Here is an 18,377-nt window from a genome sequence, read left to right on the forward strand (position 1 = left end):
CACCCTGAGTTTCATTTCAATATACTGAGTTTAAGATGACAGTGCTCATCTGAGTATCGACCACGCGTGGAACAGCTTCTTACTTGAGGCTTAGAGATATAGGTAGCCCCTACGCCATGTGCACAAAGGTTGTTACACTGTTATTGTAATGTTAGCTCAACAAATGTCTTTCAGATGCATGAATTATTTTTAAAAATATAAAAACATAAAAATATATACATATGTATTTTTAAAGTAACAGTGTTCCTAAAAATCCCAATGAAAAAAGGTACACATCAGTACAGTTAGTACAGGTTTGTTTAAAGATTTTTAAGTTTTGTTGTTTTTTTTTTTTAATGGAGGTACTGGGGATTGAACCCAGGACCTCGTGCATGCTAAGCTGACACTCTACCACTGAGCTGTACCCACCCCCTGAAGATTTTTTAAAATAGCTATATAGGTCAATAAGATGGCAGGATAATACTAGTTTTAATTTTAATAATAGTAACAAACACTTCTACAGAAATAACAGCCCCCAAAACATTTTGCATATACATTTAATCCTTGCAAAGCCCTATGAAATAGAAACCATCTTTTAGAGATGAAAATGGAAGGCCCAGAGAACTTAAGCGATCTGCACTGAACTAGTGAGTAGATGCAGTGATTTTAAATTCCGTGCTCTCTTCACTAAACATACTGGCTTCCTTACACCAATATGTATTTGGCAATTGATAAACTTTACAACCTAGAGGAAAATGATATAAAAACATCTGTTCTCTTATATTCTTATATTGTCTTGTATTCAGAGGTATAATAGCAGTTTAAAAAAGAAAAATGAGACTGCATCCTAGAGGACAAAAATGTCATTTGGCCAGCTAGGAATTTACAGATAAATGTAAATTCTACTATATAAATTTTATAAGTAAGTATTCATTTTCCTGCAAATTATATTTTAAAAGCAACCCAAAAAGCTTTTAATACTAAGTGAAATTTTTTTTCCTTGAAAGAAAATTTAAGAGTCAGAGTTAAGCCAGTAGAGGTCAGTGTGTTAGAGAAAAATGCATAACCCCAGTGAAAGGCAGGGAAGCTGCATTCCTCCCACACACAAAGCCCCAGGGTGCAGGAACCCAATGCAGCCACAAGCACCGCACCTTGCCAGGTCCTATTTCCTCCCCGCACCCCCCACTCCCCGACTTGCTCTTCCTCTCCCCCAAATTGTCTGCACTAGGCAGAAACAGACACAAGCAAGTTGGGAGAAAGAAGCAATGCTCATCTCAAAATTAGTAAGACAGGGTATCCCCAGTGGACCTAAGTCAGTTCAGCAGCTGGGCTATTTTGAAAATGGCAAAGTCTTACTCTACGTTGGACATAGCTGACCACATTTCAACAAGTAAAAATTACCTTTAAATATTAGCCCTAATTATTACTCTTTAAACCTAAAGAAGTTTGTTTGTCTTTTAAGGTTAAAACAGATGTTGGATCAGTTATAGCATTGACCAAAACTTCCCCATCATCAGAGCTGGTTGGCTCCTTGACTGAGCTCTAAATACAATCAAAAGAAAGCACATTTTATCGTACTTGACGTCTGCCCCAGGCCTGAGTCCCACACCAGGTCCAAAACTGGTGCTCATTATTTGAGACATATCAAAAGGATGGGTCGAAAATGTCTCCCTCTCGGCACCTGCCTCCCACCTGTCCACGTCAGGAAGCTCTCTGATTACACCTGCACAGAGGCGCGTGCAGAATGGCAGCAACCAAGCTGGGCTCACACTGAGAAATCTGAACACTGGGTGAGATGATGGGAAGGAACTATAAATCCTTCACTTCACAGCTCCAGCATCCACCAGCACTCTAAAGCAATAAGCAAGGGAATGATATTTCTGTGCTGCCTCCCTTCCCACCCCAAGTCCCTCCAAAGAACCAAATCTGTGCCTGTCTGAGCTACAACCTTAACCAGGACGGGTGTGTCCGCTTCACAGGTAGCCCGCAGCCCTCAGTGCAGGAGCCAACACAATCACACAGAGGGGTTCAATCAAACAGGGGAGTCAGGATGCTCCCTTTATGAGATGCCCCAAATCTCAGTTTGACTTTGCTGTTTTGACCTGTGCTGATACCTACACGCTGACAGTAGAGTTTAGTTAGACACAGCTGCTCAACTGTGTGTCTGTGTGTGTGTGTCTGCATGTATATATGGCCAAGCACCACACCAGGTCCACCTCCCACACCCTATACAGGAATATACCCTTTGTTCTCTATTCTAGCAATCTTTAAATCTGCTTAGACTGGTGGGGACAATGAATTCCAGGGACTGGAACAACCTGGATTTTCCAACACTATTGAAATCTAAAAGTTAGGAATTCTGCCCCACAAGTGCACTTATATATTCAATCATTGATTTGTCGATCATTAAGTCATTCGACAAACATTTATTAAATTCCCACTAGGTGCTAGTACGTGAAACGCACAAATAAGTGTGTCAGAAGCTCACTGCCCCCTGGCGGAGAGGGGCTGCAGGGCAATACATTATAGGCAGGTAAGACCTATGGTCTGGAGGGGCCCTTGCTGTTACAAGAGCACCTAACTAACTCTGACGACAGAGCTGGGTTAGGTGACAGTGGAGAGAGCTTCCCAGAAGGATGGTGTCCAAGATACAGGATGAGGAGGAAGGTATTGGCCAGAGGAAAGGGGAGAGGGTGGGAGCACATTTCTGGCAGGGAGTTGGGGAAGGAGGGAGGCAGGAAGAAGGCAAGAACAAGCAGAGGAGAGGGCAAGGTAGGAGTAATGAGAAACCAGACAAAGGAGCAAGCAGGAGGCCACTGAGGGCTTCGTCTGCCATACTGAAGAGTCTGGGTTTTACTTTGAGGATATAGGGAGCCACTGGAGAATAAGCAGCAAGTCACAAAAACATAATATTTTTGTTTGTTTGGGGGAAGCCTGGAAGAAGCCTGGCTACCCTGAAGTAACCAATTTGGAGGATGTGGGCGGGAAACCAGGCAAAGAAGGACGAGGCCCTAGAACAGAGAAGAGGCCAGACTTTGGAGCATTTAGGAAGTAGAAGCATCTGGACTTGGGGCTGACCAGACGGGGGTGCGTTTGATCAGTAAGTGATTTTTGTGGAAGGCAACGCTGACTTGCTCTTGAACTTGCTGGGCTTGGGGACTGAGTAAGGGCTGTCGAGGAGTGAACTAACTGCCTGCTTGCTTGGGACCAGGGGCGAGACCTGAGTCGAAAATTAACAAACATCTGGGAGTCACCAGAACATAAGCAGTAGTTAAGTCCTTGGTGAAGAAGAAAAGAGGGCCAACGACAAGCCCCTAAGAACACCAAAGTTAAGGGGTGTAGAACTAAAAAGATCTGTGAAGACAAGGCTGCCAGGGAAAGAGAAGAAAAACTCTTACTTCTTAGACCCAGCATGTGTCCTAATTTTTGGTCCAGAAAATAAGGTCATTATAAACATACCTAAGAACTGAACCAAATTCACAGTGTGAACGTGCCCACAATAAAAAACTATCTATATAGGTCACTTTTCTGAGGGAAGAGGGAAGATTGGGGGTGGTGACAAACAGGAGACCACAGGTTGCTAAGCTACTGAGTAAAATAAGACGGGGCGTCTACCCATGTCGAAATCCAGGCTTTTAAAAATGTGCCCTGGAATGATGCAACCTTCATTAGTTACCATAGCGATGAGCTTCATTTCCCAGGGGACAATTGTTATTTTTGCCACCACTGAAGTAACTTGGGGGGTGTGGAGGGGAGACAGTCAAACCCACTGTGTTTCGAAGACCCTGAATTTTCAGGGAATCCTTTTCCAACAGATCACACATTACAACCTCAATACTAACAGAAGGCAGTCCTGAGCAATCTGCAAACTAAGAGAAAAACTTTGAGCCATGGCATGTCAGTCAATGTTTTTTTGTAGTTTTTACAGTGACTTGTTTCAAGGGGGGGAAAATGCCTCAAATGCAGAAAATGTAGAAATTCTTGGAAACCAGAGCTGAAAAAAAATTTTTAAAGGCTACTTCTCTATGATGATTTGTAGTAAGAACAAACTATGAAATTCTCATTATATGCACTCAGAACACATGTAGTAAATAAACTAAATCCAGTCTTCTACAAAACACTGTGTATCTCTGTATTGCGGGTTTTTCCAAGGATGGACAGAGGCTGCTGTGTGGAGTGAGTTAAGGCGGCTGGGGGTTTCAGATACAGGGGATCAAGCTGGGTGCTATCCAGCTTCGAGATCACACTGCCAAGTAGCTCAGTTCCAAGTATTAACCACCTCCCTACATGGGACCTAATCAACTTTGTTGAATCACAGACACCTAGATTTTTTTCCCATGGCTGTAGCAACCTAGCAATCAGTGGCTAAAGAAGAGGTGTGGCTGTTTTATGTTTCAGTACCTTGAGCTTTTAATGGTATTCCTGCTTTAAAAACAAAAAGAGTCATTCAGGTCATTTGCAGTAGTGGGCTGATTACAGCCAGCTCCCCCCACCCCCCCACCCCCCCATGGCATTTTAACCAGCTGGGTCATTTCTCACAAACCAAAGGTCATCAAAGCCTTCACAATTTAGAATTTTAAAAATCTCAGTCACGTGGTAATATCGTCATTGTTTTTTTTTAAGCCTATAAAATGAAATCTCAAAATAAGCTCAAATGGACCCAGATGCTAAGTGAGAGATGACAAACACACACGAAATGAATGGAATTGTTATCTTTATCAGGAAAAAGAGCCTTGGGAGAAAGGAGCCCTCACAAGGCCTTCATTCTGAGTAGTTTTATTATTAATAAGCACTATTTTGTGTCTGCAAATAGCTTCCTTGCATTCTAGACTTGTTTTGCATATTTTGTTTTCGTGGTAATTTGACTCTTAGTGGCTAATGTTTAAACACAGCCTTCCTGCCCTGGCATAGTTGTGGGTTTTAGAGTTTGCAGGCTCTTTCCCTCTAACAAACGTTACCTGGATATCTGCTCTCCCATACCAGCAAAAATCTGCTACAAGCTCTCAAGACTCCTGGGCAAAATTAAGCTCTGGGATCATGCTGTATTTCACCGATTTTAGGACAGTCTCTTTAGCTGTCACTGCTACTTAGCAAGTCCATCTCCCCCATGGACTGTGATTTCCCGGAGAAGTTCAAAAATTTTATCTTTGACTTTAATACCTACAATGCTTTTATGTTGAATACATACAGTACTGAGCGTAAGAAAGATGCTTGGAAAAGGTCATAAAAATAGATTAAAGAAAGAAAAAAGAACAGGAAAATAAAAGAGAAGACCAAAAAATGAACACATTCCAAGTGCAACAGAGAAGAATAACCCACAGGGAAACACCAAGAATGAACAGAGAGGTTCCCGGACAGGTTTCTGGGCATCAGCATCAGCAGCGCCATCTGCTCCTCAGCCAGAGCCCCTCACAGGCCAAAGAAACCTGAGGACGAGCCTTGAGCTGTCAGTCTGGGCAAATCAACACTATGAGAATGTTTATCAGTGTCACCCACTGGGAGGAATGAGGATGGAAGCACTAGACGAACAATATAAATTTCAATACTGCTCTTGGCTCTGTTAGCAGAAGGAGGGCATGGTCTACGTCATCCCACTCGCCACCATATTCCTACAGCCCGTGCCAGTGGCAGGCACATGATGAATGCTCAACAGAGACCTAATGAAATAGTGAACTGAACGAGCAGTGATTCAGAGGACGCCCCTGGCCACGACTGTTCTGAATCTGCAGATAGATGAACTACTCTCTTCCAAGGCAGCCACATGTAGCAAAATGGCCAAGAATTTTACACCTTCAAAAAAACCAGTAGAACTGACCGAGGGGAGAACGGGGAGTTACTGTTTAACAGGTATGGAATTTCCATTTGGGAAATGGATAGTGGTGGTGGTTGCACAACACTGTGAATGTATTTAATGCCACTGAATTGTACACTTAAAGTTATAATGCTACTTTTTAAGTTATGTCTATTTTACCACAATTAAAAAAAAGAAAACATTTTTAAAAATCTTTTTAAAAAGAAACACAGTAGAATGACTATCTTTCTAAAACTGCAGTCTTCATAGAGTTGCCAGAGACCAGCAATCAGATGATAGCTTTGGACAGACTGGCCCTGGAATAGGTCTGCAAAGGACATCTTGGCTGAGCATGCGCAAAAGGAATTCACTTGCCCATTCCAGTAAGATAGGGCAGCAGGGTACCTATCCAGCATTCAAATCCTACTCGAACTTAGGGTTTGGAGGAATTTGACTTGATACCCTATGAAAAAAGGAACAAAGGAGAGTTTCTGAGCCAGATGTAAGTGGGTAAGTGTACACAATGAAAGGGGATGTTTTCAAAAGATTCCTTTGGCAGTAGTGAGCAACCTGGATTAGAAAGGAGAAAAATTAAAGGCTACAAGACCGGTGAGAGCCTGCTATAGTGATCAACATCCGAGAGACAGGAATGGAAGGGGAGTAAAGAGGAGGAACCAAATCCTAGATATGTTTCTAAGAAGGAATCAAAAGAAGGTTTCAAAAAGAGACAAAGGTGGCTCCAACATTTCCAGCCTGGAGAGCCATACTGATGAAAGCAGCTTGTGACAGATGCTACTGACCCATATATTAAAAACAGGGAAAGGCCTCACAAAATCAGATTACTTTTTCAAGAGAGAGAAACTGGAAAATCTCACTGATTTCCAGCAGTGTGACAGAACAGGCAATCTGAAAGGCTTTCTGGAGTTGAAAAGTAAAATGCTAGGTAAAATTTAGTAGAATTTGATTTTCTTTTTATTGTGTTTGTTATTTTAGAACATTGCCAATCTGTTTGAAAGTGAAGGATCTGTAGATCCCCAAAACGATAATAAGGGAGTTTTAATAGTTTTTAGCCTTAAAAGTTTCTTTTGGATCCTGGAGATCTTAAGTATCCATTTTAATGCCACATTGGGCATGAGATACAGGAGAAAAGGCCTAGGGCCTGACCAACAGGAGGAATCTAATAAGAGATCCTATTTAAGCTGGGATTCTGAAGGTTACATCCTTAATGCAAGAGTTTATAAGAAATAAATCCCCACATGCAAAAATAGGACAGCAAGGAAACTTTTGTCTGGACAAAAAGAAAAATAAAAATTAAAAATCAAGCTGTTCTCCACAAGCTGATCCTCATGAAAGATTCAGTATAAATTTAATCTATTTGTGTCACCTAAACAGCCTCAAGTGGAGAATTTAATTTTAAGTGGTCCTAGATTTATTATGTCCTCGGACAACCAGTAGAAGCAAAAGTAAACCCAGTCCTAATGGAGAAGCTCAAATTCCAGGAGATCTTAAGAAATTTCCCCAGGTGAATTTCTAAGGAAAATGAGCAGATCACAATTTTTTTAAATGACAAAGCTCACAAAGAAACTAGGTATCACAGAGTGAGAACCAGCAAAAATAAAAGAACAAACAGGGACCAACAAGGGCTTCAGGTACTAAAATCATCAGAAACAGAACATAAAAAAGCTACATTTAATGTGTTTCAGGAATAAAAGAGATTTAAAAATGAACCAAGAGTAAGCAGATTGGAAAAAGAACAAAATAGGACTTCTGAAAATGAAAAATATATTATTAAATTAAAATTTCAATGGACAAATGAAACAGATTAGACACAATCAAAGAGAGCATTTATAAACTAGAAGATAAATGCAAAACAATCTACAATACAGTCCTTACAAAGATATGGAAAATTAACATATTAAAAGACATGAAGTTTTTGAGTAGAAAAGATTAGAATGAAAAGGTCTAAAATATGCTAATTGGAAAGACTAAGAGAGAATAAGAAAAGAGCCAACAGCTGAGAGATAATGGCTCAGACGCTCATAGAAATTTTGAAAGATGCCAATTCTAAGATGAAGACACTCAACAGCAGGAAATTATCCCAGATCAGATCAAAAGTTATAATTTCCTTTCCTAGATGAACTGATCAGACCACGATGGTGACTGTAACTACAATCCTATTTTCCTGAAATCCTAGAATGTCAGACAAAGAAAATACTCTCTAAGAATGTATGTGGGCCCTGTTAGAGAAAATAAGAATCCAGTCATGCACCATCAGATCATAATCGTTTTTCTTTCCTGCCCACGTTCTTACAAGAACCACGCCATATACATTTTTCAGTACCACCTCTTGTAATTCAGAGGTGACTAGAAATCTTCCATGAATAAGATGGGCACAAGCCAGGAAGAACATGGTTTGGGGAAATAACCTCCACTAATGAAATAGGACAGAAAATAAGAAGTCCATTTTGTCTGCTTTACTCTAATTTTCTTTATCTTTTACAAAACACCCAAAGATGAATAAAGCAAAAATATACTCATTGCCAGTGGATGTGTGAAGGTGCTAAGAATCTAGAGGAATTAAAGGATTTGATGAAAATCACAGAGGAAGATGGGGGGAAAAGTCAAATCAAAACTTTATTGTCTTAAAATACAGTGTGTGAAACTTGTTTAGATACTGCTCTGAATAAATCAACCATAAAAATATATATTCAAATTAGGGAAATCTTAACATGTTAGACGATATTAAGAAATTATTGTTAGTTAGCTCTGTGTGATAATGGCATTATGGAATGTGGAACAGATTATCCTTTATAGTATTAATAGGTGAAATGATATAGTAACCCAAAATTTATTTCAAGTGAATCCCAGTATCCCTATTCATCAGAGGATGGTGGGGAGATAGATGAAACAAGACTGGCAAAAGACTGATCATGGAAGCTGAGTGATGGGTACGTTGTTACTTTTGTGTGTTGTGTATGTTTGAAACTGTCCGCATTATTTTTTAAAATTTTGAGGTTTTGACTTATAACAACTGTATATAACTGTATGTAACAGAAAGGCATAGCCTCCTTTGGGAGTACTATAAGAGAAATTGTGAATAGAGAAACAGTAGTGGATTAATTCAAGTAGTACTAAACACTTATGTCATCTACTTGGCAATCTGCATTGGTTTAATATCATTTGTAGGTATTAATAAATAGAGCACAGATGAAAAACTCCTCATTTCTAGAGAACAGATAACACCTTCAGGGTCTCTAAAATGAACAACCTTGAAAAAGTTATTCTTTAAAAGGTATAAACAGTTGAGGCAAATTCCCTAACATATACGCCCAAAAGAAATTAGTACAAAGTATCAGAATAATCCTGCTAGAAAAAAATGTTTAAGTTCTCACATTAAATATTCTCAATATATAAATTACATTGGCAAAAATCAATGACAATGGAGACAATAATAGCATATGGACTGCTTTGAAGTTAGCAGAGTAGATAAAATTTCCATTGTCTGCAGTGTTTAAATGTGTTTAAATGTATTTCATTAGGTGATTAAGTTCTCCTCACTCCTAGAACACACTAAATGGCATAAGTGAATTCAGACTCCATATTAAATAATCTACATTATTTCAAACATCCATCTGCTCTCCTTTATAACAAAGAGACAAGAACTGAGTTTCTAGATGGAATCATAAAAGCCCTTCCAATCCAGCCTATTATAAAAAGTAACTAAGGCTAACTGTATTTCTCACAAATTTTAAATGCATCTGACATGCTTTGTAGTAATACAAAGGAGGTATAAAACAGGAAAATCAAAAAGACAATAATACTACAGCTTTACTCTGTCAAGTCAAATAAACATGTAACAGTAGCCATTGACCTCTACAATTCTGCTTGATGTAAAGTAATGATTTAGCATGAATGGTTGAAAAATCTCATGTTATCTTAAAAAACCAGAGTATACAGATATCCTCTCTTCCTACAATCAACCTTTCTTCCTGTGAGTTTTTGAGATACATAATGTATAATCATGAATGTTAATAAATCCCATAAATCAAAATCACATTAACTTTCTTTCCATATTGAACCATCCCCATAAGCTTCCATAGAATTTCTTTGATGTATCAAAGTCCGTAGTGTAAAAAAGTGCAGATAAACCTACAGCAACAAAATTTCTTTTCATGCTGGTTGAAGAAAAGTCAACTATATTACTGGAAATAATTCACTATATTGCAGCCTCCCTTGGAAAATATACTTGACTTAAGCCAAGCCAACAGAAAAGCTTACATGTAAACTCATTAAATGCAGACAGCAAGCCAGAAAAACAGAACCTTCTGTGTATTAGTCAACTCTCATTTATGCTTTTGTGGGTGAACTCAGATAAAAGTAAGAGCTGAAACTAAATTATTTTCTGAAATTTTTTAAAGAATCCATTAAATTGCAAAAAGATTGTGAAATTTGTAAGAATCTTGAGCTAAGGCTGACATAACACAGAGCCCCTCCACACCAAAAGCCATTCCGTAAAAGCAAGCATGATATGTAAATTATTGCTCTACAGAACATGCCGCGGTAGCAAGTTAATCCCTGCAAAAACAAAAGTCCGAAAAGCTTAGCAGAACCCAATGCTTTTACTAGGAAGTATTCTCCCAAGGAGTTACAACATATATAATAAAATGAATGAAATCAGCATTTTCTGACTCACACAGCGTAGCTTTTCATGAATGGGTACTTAAGTATGAAGATGGATTAACTCTCTGATCTCATTTTAATGAGTTTCTCTTTGTCTTTGAGGGACTGCACTGCACAGATGCTCAATCACTCTCCTCTATAGTCATTTAAATCAATCCATTTAAGAGTTTTGAGAGCTGCGCTGACTTCCACTTATTTGGTTATACTAAATTTGCCAAAATTTAAAGTCAGAGAATAATTTAAATTATGTAAAGTTACCTGTTCAATCCAATAGGCTGCTAATTCCTGCCAAATCTACCTCCTTAATGTATCTAAAGTCTCCTCTCTCTGCTGTCCACATTGCTCTTCCATCTAATAACTGCTAACCCCTGTCAATCCTACCTCCTTAATGTAACTAAAATCCGTTGTATTTCTGCTATCTATAATATTGCCTTAAAAACCTGTGAGAGCCTCCTAGCTGGTCTCCTGCCTCCTGTTTCACCCTTCTCTAATCCCGTTCCCCAGCCACTGAAGTCATCTTCCTAAAATGCAAATCCATTTATGTCACAACCTTCAAAAATGTGGTGGTCAAGTCCAACTCGATGGTCTACCAGGTTCTCTAGGATCTGACCACTGTTGGCTTCTCTGGCCCCACCCACCCCAGCTGCCCAACACTCTACCAAACTATTGTTAGTTCACTAACTCAGTAATAATGGCCAGTAACTTTTGGTTGGATTTCATAGGTCAGGTCAAAAACCAAAACAAAAGCTGAAAGGGTAGTGAGTTAATTACAGGGTTACCAGTTTTTAAATTTTGCCAAAGGGGGGGGGGAGTTTCAAACAAAAATAATATCCACATTTTGCTAGCACTTTCATTTTACAAAAAGTTAAGAAGAACATGATCTTAGAGTTCTAAAATTTGAATAAATTTTAGATTAAAAAGCTCATTATATTGTCCTTTTAAAAAAATTTCACTGCACACTGGCACAAACTCTTGCATGAACTTATTCAATGAAACCAACACCCTCACTCAATACCTTTATGACCTTGCACATGCCGACCCTCTGCTAAAGCATCGGTTTCTCCCTCATCCCCCTCTTTCACCTGCATAACTAGTACTCATCCTTTAACCCGCAACTTATCAGGCACTCCTTTTTAAACTTTAATGTGCATGAGAATAACCTGGGGTTTGTAAAATGCAGATTCCGGTCACAAAGATTTTGGCCTATGTTTCTTTTCAAAGCGTTATGGCTTTAGGTTCTACACTGAACTCTATGATCCACTCTGTTTTCATTTTTGTCTGTGTCTGCGGCATGGTTCAAAGTTCATTTTTTAAATCTGTGGATATCCAATTGTTCCAGCACCAATTGTTGAAAAGATAATCTTTTCTCCACCGAACTGCCTTTGCCCCTTTGTCAAAAGTCAATTGGCCATATACGTGTGGGGGTCTCTTTCCGGACTGTCTGTCCTGTTCCATTGATTTATTTGTCTAGGCCAAGTTATTTCATATGATTTTGGAGGCTTATGATCCAAAGACAAAAAGTATTCTGCACAAAGAAAGGACCTGGAATGTTCCAGACCTCCTTGAGGTTTACCTTTGTTTCTCCTGCTGTATTGTATCTATTATGGTCTTTACTAAAGCCTTAGTAAACTATGTGAAGTCTTACGAGTCCTTTCAATTAACTGACCCTGGGTAACTGCGGCAATGATTTTGCTTTCTGTGATTAAAGAGACAGAACACAAAGCCAAGGGACTGGCTGTGTTCCATCCTGCCTAAACAGGTCAAGGTTATTTCCCTCTTTGCTCTCTCTGCTGGGAATGCCACTTCCCAAGTTCTAGTGCTACTTAGACCTACAGATCTGTTTTGATAATAATCAGTAACCATGGCCAGATTACCTTCGGTAACTAAGGACAATCATAAAATAAGGCATTTTTCAGTCTAAAGCATGTTTATAAATCAGAGTGTGTGAGTGTAAGCGTGCACGTGTGCTATGGAAGGCAGTGGAAGCTGATACATGGACCTGAGAGTGAGCAAAACCCAGCAAAAGCCAAAATCTTTCAAGACATATCACCAGCTACCCAAGAGACAATTGTCAGGCTTCCTGATTTATATAGGAAAACAAAGGTGGGTATCCAGCACATTGCAAAAAAGATAAAACTTCTAGTGGGCATCCCTTCCATTAAGAGCCAAGCAGGATTAAAATGTATGCAGGAGCTTCCAGGGTCTGATCAGAGAGTTACACTCCAGCACCCCCCAGACATGGAGACATAGAAAAGAAATTGAGAGTGGTGGTATAGAATTAGAGTAAAGCTTCTATTAGCTGAGAGAGTTAGCAAATAGTAGGAGAATGAATAATAGCTGCTAAGGACTAAATGTGCCCTCCCCAGTTCATATTGAAACCGTAACCCCCAGTGTGACGGTGCTAGGAGGTGGGAGGTAATTAGGTCATGAAGGTGGAGCCCTCGTGAATGGGATTTGTACCCTTTTAAGAAGAAACACCAGACTCTCTGCTACGTGAGGACACGAAGAGAAGACGGCCACCTAGAAGCCAGGAAGAAAGCTCTCACTGAGGACCTGACCAAGCTGGCACCCTGATCTCAGACTTCCAGCCTCCAGAACTGTGAGAAAAGCACCCAGCCTATGGTAACTTGTTACTGCAGCTCGAACCGACACCAACATACCGAGCATTCGCTACGTAAGACACACTGTGCTTGACTTGCTTTCCTTCACTTAATCCTCACAAATGTTCTGAGGGGTCCTGCTTTCATTTCCCTGTCGGAAGTGAGGAACTGCGCTGAGCAGACGCTAACGTGCCTGGGGTCCCCACGCCGTGGAGAGGAAGAACCAGGAATTACCCCAGGCCATCTGACTCTGAAGCCTAAGTCTTACTTACTCACTTTCCTATTTCTGAAGCCATCTGACCACTCAGAAAGAGGACTAAATCAGACCGTGAGGACAAAAGCAGAAATGAAGGAGGCTTGGCGACTTCACTACTTAGACAACAGCCAAAGACAGGAACCCAAGAAAGTGGCTGACAGGCCTTGAGAGCACCTCGCACATCTAACGCCTAGAGGTACGTGAGATAAAAACATGCTGCTCAGCGAAATTCTCTCCGTCACACAAAGCTGCTGTTCTACAGGCTGGCATGGAAAATGATCACTTCATAATTTATCTCTCAGCTCTTCTTACGCCACTTAAAAGGATTAGGGCTTCCTGTTGGGACAACTAAGTATATCTCCTCCTCCATCTCTGCTTTGTCAGTGTGGATGAAACCCACTTAATCCAAACAACACATTTGATTGCTTTGATCAGTTCATAAAAGTTTTAGCAAAAAACTCCTCCTTGTTCTACTAAAGTTATTTCTTGGTATTGAACATATGAGAAAAATCAGCCTTTTCTACTATTAAGGTGCTAAAAGCTATTGTAAATTTATAAAAATTTAATTGATCCTCAGCTGGATCCATGATATTTTATTTATTTTTATTTTTAATTGTTATTTTTTACTGAAGTAGAGTTGAATTACATGTTAGTTTCAGGTATATAGCAAAGCAACTCAGTCATACACACACACATGTTTTTTTCAAATTCTTTTCCATTATAGCTTACTATAAGAAATTGAATATAGTTCCCAGTGCTATACAGTAGATCCTTGTTGTTTATCTGTTTTATATATAGTAGTGTGTATCTGTTAATCCCAAACTCCTAATTTAACCCTCCCCTCCCTACACCTTTCTCCTTTGGTAACCATAGTTTGTTGTCTATGTCTGTGAGTCTATTTCTGGTTTATAAATAAATTTTTTTTTTTTTAGATTTCACATATAAGTGATATTATATGATACTTGTCTTTATCTGACTTACTTCACTTAATATAATCTCTAGGTCTATCCATGTTGCTGCAAATGCATTGTTTCATTCTTTTTTGTGGAAGAATAATATTCCATTATATATATATACATATATATATATATATATGGAATATTTTATATATACATACACACACCCCACACCTTCTTTATCCATTCCTCTGTTGTTGGACATCTGGGTTGCTTCATGTCTTGGCTATTGTAAACAGTGCTGCTGTTTAACATTGGGGTGCATGTGTCCTTTTGAATTAGAGTTTTCTACAGATAAATGCTCAGGAGTGGGACTGCTGGATCATAGAGTAAGTCTATTTTAGCTTTTTAAGGAACCTCCATACTGTTCTCCACAGTGGCTGCACCAGTTTACATTCTCACCAACAGTGTAGGAAGGAGGGTTCCTTTTTCTCCACACACTCTCCAGCATTTATTATTTGTAAACTTTTTAATACTGACCATTCTGACTGGTGTGAGGTGATACCTCACTGAGATCCATGATATTTTAAATATCTTTGTTTATTAAAATGCTGAAGTATTACTTTTCCTTCGTCTTGACAATGGTGTATTGAGTCCTCATCACAAACCGGGCCTAGCAGTAGAAACACAAACAGGGTAAAAGTGGGGTTCCAGTCCTCATCTGCTGTTTTACCCACTCTTTCTCAAAAAATACACCCCCAGAGCGTCTCAAGACTACGCTATTAGTTCTTGGTGTTGTTATTTATAGGATTAAAGCTATGTCTCCACTTGGAAATAAGGGAGAAAGAAGATCATAAAGAAGAAGAATCTTTCTAGGATTTTGATCTCCAGTTTGAGAAACTGGCCTCAAAAATTTAAAAGTCTGTGTTACACTTGGCAAGAGATTTTAAGACTTAATGATAATAACTAACATCTAATAAGAGCTTACATTGAGCCAAGTTCAGGTTTAATTACTTCATGGGAATTATTTGATTTAATCTTTACATGGATCCTGCAGACTGAGGGCACTATCACTATGTTCATTTTCAAGATGATGAAACTGAGGTACAGAGAGGTTATATAATTTACTGACTCTCCTAGGAATTAAAGGAACCAAAATTCAAACCCAAGCAGCCTGTCTCCAAATCCCATGCTCTTAACAAGTATTCCTGCCACTGAAGAAAGATTCAAACATCATGGCACTGTACCACATTAAACAGACTGACCAATGGAACAGAATAAAAAGCCCAGAAACAGAGTCAAGTGTGCTACTAATCACAGCACACTAGAAAGTAATTACAAATAATTGGGGAAAGATGAATTATACAATAAAAGGTGCTGCCTTAATTACTGAATTATTTAGTTCCCCAAAAGTAGACCCTTACCTCACACCACTTATTAAAATTAATTTCAGTGGTTTTAAGAATTACATGGGAGTACCTGGAACCAAGGTGATGGATACGACTCCCTTTCCTCATTACTTCTTGGTAAAATGATCCAACTAACTCAATTGAGAACATTCTTGGCCACTTAACTACCACCTCACCCACAAAGCTGAACCCTGGAGGACAGTCAGCAGGAAGCGGTTTAGGAAAGAGCGTAGTGACTGGCGAGTAGCCAGTCCCTAGAACATCAGTAATAAAACTCCTGCCAATCATCAGTTATCGTGACCCAGACACCCTACTAAGTGCCCTAAGCTATTATCAAACTTCAATATTATTATACACAGGAGTAAACTGGTGCCCAGGAGGTTAAACAAGACGCCCAGTGTTAAACAGCTAATAAGTAGCCAAGCCAGGATTGGAACACAATGGCTATAAAACTCAAGCTTAAACTCTTATGAATCACTCCGTACATACAGAGGGGCCAAGTCCACCAGGGTCCCCTCTTCACAGCCTGTGGACAGCTTTTGGATTAGAGCAGAGGCTGGAGGCAAGACCAGTGCTGGAGAAAGACCTATCCCGGAGCTTCTCCCTGGAAGCCAGGCCGGGCAGCTATGCAGGGGGAAGGGAAACTACTCCAGTAGGCTCAGAGCTGCCAAAGCGACACAAAAGAAGACTGTTCTGCAACAAAGGGGAACTCTGCCCTGCAGCTGTCTCCCACTGCCTACAGCTCCATCCCAACCCTACGCAAACTATCAGAACTCTAAGCTGCTGATGAGAAGTTACAATCAGCTAACTTTTCCCCTATTTTTGCCTGTAATGAAAAGAACTCAACAATGACCTATACAGCCTCTGACAAAGCTGATTTCAGTCACCAATACTGAACAAACTAGACCTCGTTTGGCAGATGAGCAAACAGAGAAGCTAGCCAACTAGAGAGACTAGGACGTTTAAGAGACATGGAATACTCTAAACAGTCTGGGTAACTGCAAGGAACAAGACAGCTTGACAAATTTTGGATTTTACATTCTCAGTGAGATTCAAAAGGACTGAATCACTGATACAAACGTTACTACAATGAAAGGGGAAAAAAGAGCAACAGGAAACAGTGTTTGAAGGTAAAAGTGAAACTGGTGGCCCAAAGAACAGAAGCAGCGAAATGCAGACTGGTGCCTGCAGAAGACCACACTGGTGCCTGAAAGGATGTGCTCAGTGAGAGCTCCTGGAACTCACAGGAAAACGGTGAAAAACTGAAAATCATCAGTGAAAAGACAGCACTTGAATAACTCAGACCCGGAAGATCAGGTCTGTGTATAACAGGAATTTCAGAAAGAGAAAATGAAACAGAAGGGAGAAATAATAATTAAATAAAGGAGAAGTATTAAGTAAATAATGGGGGAGGGACAACTTAAAATGAGCTTTTCAGACTAAAGTTATTCACTAAGAATTAATCATCAAAGATCCATGCCCAAATTTCTAAATGTCACGGAGGAAAAAAATCCGATAAAGTCTAAACCTCCACCAAGGTTAAAAATTACAATAAAAAAAGGAGTATGAATGAGACAGACATCGGACTTCTCAGCTACCATGCAGACTGCCAAAAGACAACAGAGTAAGGATTCCAGAACTCTGAAGGGAAAAAAAAGGTGGCCTCAAAATTCTAAATGTAGTTAAACTATCAATATTGTAATTATCATTATGATAAAGCAGAAGAAATATATTAGTAAACTTAAAAGAACCCCAAAATATACTACACCTATCTTTTCAGGGAAAAATAATCTTAAGGAAGGGAATATATACAAATCAATTGAAAAAACTAGAAGATACACAGAAGTGTAGACACAGAGCAGGATAAAAGAAATACCAGTGAGAAATTAAGCTAACGAAACTTGAGTGGTCTAAATTATGTATGCTAGAGACAGGGTATAGCTCAGCGGTAGAGTGCGTGCTTAGTTCAATCCCCAGTACCTCCATAATAAATAAATAAACTTAATTACCTCTCCCTGCTCCCCCCTCCATAAAAAAACTAATACAACATTGTAAATCAACTATACTTAAAAAAAAAAGTTCAATTATGTATGCTAATGGTGTTGAAATCATGATAGAAATATACAGCAAGGATGCTTGAAGGAGAAAAATGTTTTAAAAAAATAGTATGGACAAACATTTCTAATTATTTCAGCAAAATTCATGGGCGAGGGTAAGGAAGGAAGGAAAGAACATGCTGAAGTGAATAGTTTGGGAGAATCCACGAAGATTGCTCTAACGATGAGTAAGTACACATTTTAAATGCACCCACAATTAGAACAAGAATTGGACACATAACACCCAAGTTGCCAGGAGAACTGTTTTTCTTCTTTAAAAGAAAACTTGATAAACAAAGCAAGACAAAACACACAAAGTGGGTGAAAGAGCAAATTATCATTCACCTTCCTGGGTTATTTAATGAGGCAACGTGCGTAGAAAGTGCCAGGCATTTAACAGTTGCTCCAAAGTATTATATAAAGAAAGAAAGAACATTGTAGGCACTGTGGTAAATCAAACACTTAAAAACAATTAAAAAAAAAAAAAAGAGGAAACTTTACCAGTTTAAAATATCAAAAAATTCATTAAAAAAATATTTTTTAAGTCTCATGATGAACTGGCAAAAAAATAAAGGAAACCCTCAGAGGTAAAAAAAAATCTAATAAAGTGTACATAATCTTTGACCCAGAAATTCCATTTGTAGAAATTTATTCTCCATTCAAATGTGGT

General features: G+C 39.1%; 1 protein-coding gene across 7 annotated transcripts in view; it reads right to left on the reverse strand.

Moving 5' to 3' along the window:
• WDFY2 (WD repeat and FYVE domain containing 2) overlaps nucleotides 1-18,377 on the reverse strand; it is a 235,604-nt gene that overhangs the window by 92,024 nt on the left and 125,203 nt on the right. The window contains exon 1 of one of the 7 annotated variants that reach the window (XM_072976196.1): nucleotides 11,001-11,074. The exons of the other annotated variants lie outside the window; for them this stretch is intronic. The gene's annotated coding sequence lies outside the window, so the exon portion shown is untranslated. Of the gene's footprint in view, nucleotides 1-11,000; nucleotides 11,075-18,377 lie in introns of those variants that run through there. 7 annotated transcript variants of the gene reach the window in all.

The sequence above is a fragment of the Vicugna pacos genome, chromosome 14 (genome assembly GCF_048564905.1).
Source record: "Vicugna pacos chromosome 14, VicPac4, whole genome shotgun sequence".
Taxonomy (NCBI): domain Eukaryota; kingdom Metazoa; phylum Chordata; class Mammalia; order Artiodactyla; family Camelidae; genus Vicugna; species Vicugna pacos.